Source organism: Gavialis gangeticus, unplaced genomic scaffold (genome assembly GCF_001723915.1).
Source record: "Gavialis gangeticus isolate Ggan-Ray unplaced genomic scaffold, GavGan_comp1, whole genome shotgun sequence".
Classification (NCBI taxonomy): domain Eukaryota; kingdom Metazoa; phylum Chordata; order Crocodylia; family Gavialidae; genus Gavialis; species Gavialis gangeticus.
Window position 1 is genome coordinate 38,345,657 of NW_017728998.1, and position 5,468 is coordinate 38,351,124.

The following is a 5,468-nucleotide window of genomic DNA, read 5'->3' on the forward strand; positions in this document are numbered from 1 at the left end:
TGGCCAGAGATGCAGCACTTACTGTCTTATGCCATACTTTTTCAATTGCCATCCCTTAATTCACAGGCCTAGATACTTTTCAGTTTCTTTAGATTTACCTAATATATTAACAGACAGGTGTCCAACTTCCAGAACACAGGCCACAGGCCTAGGGCCCAGACACCACATAGGCAGGCACTTACTTCCTGGTTCCCTCCACACTGTGTGGAGTGCCCAGCACTACCCCCGCCACCCTGCCCTGGCTTGAACACCATGAGAAGCCTAGCTCCTCCCTCTCCCAGCTGCATGATGTGGGCTGCCTAGCTGTGCTTCCACCTGCCATGAGCACAGCCTGGCTCCCCGTCTCCCAGCCACACAGGTATCCCTTAGCAAGGGCAGCTCGGCCCCTCCCCCCAGCTATGTCCACTACCCACCCACAGTATAGGCACACCAGCTCCCTTGTTTGCTGTACACACAGCTCAAGCACTCCAATCCCCTACTGATCACCATGGAAGGAATGACATGGGGGCAGGAGTGGCAGCTGCACAGGAAACTGAGAGCCACATGCTAATCTTTCGAAAGTCACATGCAGCCTGTGGGTTGCCAGCCCTGTATTAACGTATCAGGGCCCCTACCTGCCTGTAAAGGGCATTCCCTACTAGCTCCCATGTTATATAAGACACCTGTATCCCTAGAACATTTAGTATTTTATTGAGAAGATAGAGGTAGTCTGTAGTCAGGCAGAAAGCAAAGGAGAGTTGCACCTTATAGAATAATAAAGAGATACTTAAGCTTTCATAAGTGACAACTGATTAAATACTTCAAGTAACTGGGAACAGTACCTGATTTACCTGCATTGCAAAAGACTACGGGACAGTAGTGTCCTAATACAAATACCTTTAAAAATGTTTACAAACACAATATGTATTCTTACAAGTCTCTCAGCTCTGGTGTATTTTCTTTTTCATGTCTGTTATCCTGTCATTAAAAACACCTTGTGGTGTCTGTCAACAACTCTGATGATTGTATAATAAAACAACAGCAACTAAAACTATTTCTTGGAAAGTGCATCCATATGATATTATTTCTCCACCAACCTTCATAAATTAATACCCCAGATAAACATCACCTGTCCCTTGTCCAAAATTCGACAAAAGTTCTTAAATACATGCATTGACTTCATCATGAACCCCAGGACTGTGCTCAGCTGAGGCCTTAGAACTGAGTGCTGGCCCAGCAGTCAATCTACATGTGGTCTCTATGAAGCCAGTTTCACTAAATCATTACTGGAATATGAACTATTGTAACATGAAGACTGCTCTCTCATATATTTAAGCTTTGTGTCCAAGCAGAATACATATCTGAAGCATATAGAGCTAATGTGTAAAATAGACAAAAACAGATGAAGAAATACTATAATTGGGTGTTTCTGTGCTGAGATGCTCATACTATTTCTAGACAAATGTATTCTATCTTTAATCATGTATAACAAGTTAGGTTTTCAAAATAAGCCATAAATAATTTTAGCCAATTAAAGCAACATCAACAAAGAACAACATTTAATTTTTTAATTAGTGTTGAGTAGGCAAACATTTGGACTACTATAGTGCAGCAGCCATGCTGACTAAAAGTAGTTCTGTAGTTAATTAGTTGCTATCAAGAACATAGATGCTAAAGCTTTGAGAATGACTCTGGCAGAACTTGAAGAAAAGATATTTGTTACTACATGGATCTGATACCCTCTGACTAGATATTCCTAATGATCACTGTAGAATGATACTGTAGATAAACATGCAAAGCACTAGCATGGAAAATATATGAAATAGCTCCCAGAAAACCAAAAGCTGAATGGAGTGTTAAAATTAAGGACTTACTATCGTACTCCATTGGAAGTTATCTTTCCTATTCTTTTGACTCAGTGTGCTTCTGATGCATAGTTCCAACTCCCATGACATTAGCTGTTCCATAATAGATCTTCCATGTTGCATGCATTAAGTTTGATGGCCTCTATTGTTATACATATACCACGTCTTTAAAAAAAACAAAGGTCATTTGGTGAAGACATTATTATTAGTTGTTACTGCATAAAATTTTGCAATGCAGACTACTGTATACTGTTATGTAAGTGGGGAAAAGTGATGGCAGTGAATAGATGTAATTATATGTAGAACTAGTGACACGCCACATACAATTCTGAAAGTACAACACAATCAGCGTGTCAATTATTTAAAACATAATTAACATAGCTCTGCATGTCTTTCCAGGGCTCACACAGAACATAGAGCATTGTTATAGTGGAAGAAAAGAGAAAATAAAATATTAATGGAGGACTGCTTTGTTCTCAGCACAGTGAGATAGAGGTGGTTGTAAAAACTGGATTCCTGCAGTTGCTACTGCTTTAATTAGGAAGGTCGCTATCTTCCTAGACTTCCTTGGATTCCTTTAATTTCCACAGAGGAAAACGGCTTCTGAATTTTATTGAACACAGTTGAATTTTTATTTTCAAAAATCAAAACAGAAACATTTCTTGGCATCTGTTATGAGCACTGGGTGTTATTTGCTCTTTAGAGATAAAGCTGTTTTTATACAGGGATATAGCTTGTGGGGAAAAAAAAGGGGGCCAAATATATTCGTACTGGGAAAGCTGCTCAACAGGGATATCATAGTCAGCAGAAAATATCTAGCCAACCTAATTCATCCCATGCTAGAATCCACTTAAGGCCAAGGAAATACAATAGATAATATATAGTCTCACAGTGTTGATCCAAATACTGCCTTTAACTCCTTCAGTTCTGGAACACATACATGTGTTTTCTAGCTAAAAGATGCACAGCAGTAATAAGCAGAATTACATCTATGTGTTCTGTAGGAAAATGAAAATATTACCATGCTAAATCTGAAATAAAATAAATATTGGATGATACAGGGAAATAAGATCAATAGTAGGCTATGAAATTGTTTAAGAAACAACCATATAGCCTTGGAAAGATTATATATCACTGTTAGAAACATTTAATCAATTGTATAAACATTTAATCATATAAACATTTAATCATAATTGATCATAGAGTCTAATCGTTGGAAGGATTATTGCTCTTCAGTTGTTTAATATAGAAGTTAGGACAGGGCAATACCTTATAGGCTAACTTATTCAGAAATGCATAAGCTTTCATAGGCCACAGCCACTTGGTCTGATGCTATGAATCTGACATATATTGGTTCATGTAGCCTTTTTGATTAGTCCAAATATGCCCTTAAACTCTTCCACAGAATTCATGCTTTATTATGGAAATGGTAATTTAAAGCAACATGCTTTTACAGCTAGGAGAACAGCTATTGCCCTGTTATGGAAATAGGTTCTATTTCTTTTCCTTTAGGCATACCGTCTATTCATGGACGTGCTTTAGTATATTAAATTAAGTGATTATTGTACAGACCCCATTTGGAAGTGATCCCCTGCCTCTCACTCCTTGTGTCATAACAAGATGACCCTTCCAGTTGTTTTGGGTAGTACTGGAGGGGTAGTATTGATTGACTCCCTAGAAAAACATATCCAGTTCACCACTGCTGGAGAAGACTGGAACACAATGTAGGTTAAAACAGAGGAAAAGAGTTTTCAAAGACTCAGTGAAAAAAGGAAGCATAATCCTGCACTTGGATTCTGCACAAATTTCACACTGCAGTACAAAAACCCTTGCTTTCAGTCTACATTCAGGCAACAATCCAGTGAGGGCTCTTTGTGAGTAAGGCTGACAGGGTGAGAAACACAAGGCCAGATGCTTCTTTCCCTGGTTTTGTTCCAGATTAGCTTAACTAGCTTCAGTGGATTTATGCCTTTGTAAAGCAGAGACATTTTTGAGCCTTGTCATTATGTCACTGCTAGTCCCTTCTTGAGTTATAATGACTGTAGATTCACTATCCAAAATACACAATTATTTGTCTCCTCAATGGAACTGCAAGTTAAATGGTAATTACTTTAGAACTGAATATGATTTGCAGTAAAATGACCTACAGTTAATCTTACACACCTACACATATGCTGTTTCTATATACTCATACACACCATATTGAGAGTACATACATACAGATGTACTCATTAAATTATTTTGCACGGAAGAAAAATGCACAGCGAAAAGGATGTCTTTGGCTGGGCAAAGATTGATATCTATTAAAAATAGCCACATAAAAAAGAGTTAATCATTCAACTGTATAAGACAGACAAAATTAAAACTAAACTGGTCTTTTCCCTGGAAATCATAAAGCAATAAATATAAAACCAGAATTGGGGATATAACAGAACAAGTCAAGCCTATTTAAGATTAGCCACTTAAATGCCTGTCATTTTCTAACATAGCTATCTAGCTTCTGGATTCTATCTTCTTACCTATTTGTCTTCTAAATATTATGTGTATGCTAGAGAAATTCAAATAGGAGATTTTGGATGGTTTTCTGTGAAGTAGTTACCATTGTTGGATAAACACAGGTGTGTATCTGCTTAAATCAGAGATTGTCCTCCATTTTGGCAGGCAGTGCATTGGTCAGAACAAAGAGGGCTTGCTGCAGTATGTAATATTTCAATACAAATAAACTGATGTTAAATATAAATTTTCTGCATGAACATGGTTGCAAACTGCAGCAAAGAAAGTATTTCTATGGCATCTCCAGGATTTCCAGCTCTGATGATAATCAAGAGGTGCAAAGGTAAATGAACATAAAAAAATAATTTCAATGAGTATCACCTGACCCTTTTCAGTTACCAAAAATGGCATTTGACCATTCCTAGTTGGAAGTGAACAATGAAGTGGATTAGCAGAGCATAATGTGTGTAGCTCATGGTTCAAGTTTATTACTCTCTTTTTGAGCACTAAATGTCAAGCAATAAACACAAAGGAGCTGCAGTGGGGATATATGCTGTGGGCCTAATCTTAGTTTAATGGGAGATTTGCACAGAGTTTAGTGCAAATAAAATAAGAACTCTATGCATTTATAAATGCATATACAATTAATTTTAAATGGTTCAAGATTAATTCAAATTATTTAAATTAGCAATAAAACAAAAGAGCTGTAGTTATATCACCTGTTGGAAACAGAGTTTACAGTACAATTGGTGCCACATATTTTAAGGTGTACTCGAATGTGTTTATGAGTCAAACAGGTTTTGTTAATGCAATATTATTACATAGCTGCAGTGTTGTAATTACACTGGGTTTTATTTCTTTTCATTATTTGCAGATCTGTTTAAATGGACCTGTTTTTAGGGTTCATGTGATTCACTGGTCCTTTGATGGTTCTGTGCATTGGAAGGAACATCATCCAAAAATGTATTTGTCCCACTAATGTCCCCCAGTTGTTAAGATCTCCCTGTTTCCCCACATATACCATCCAGGTATTCTGGAAGCAATAAGTAGGTATGATTGATTCTGGCATGTAGTCAAAGCTGTCACAAAGGAGCAATTTCCTGAAGAAGAGATGGCACTTGCCATGTCATG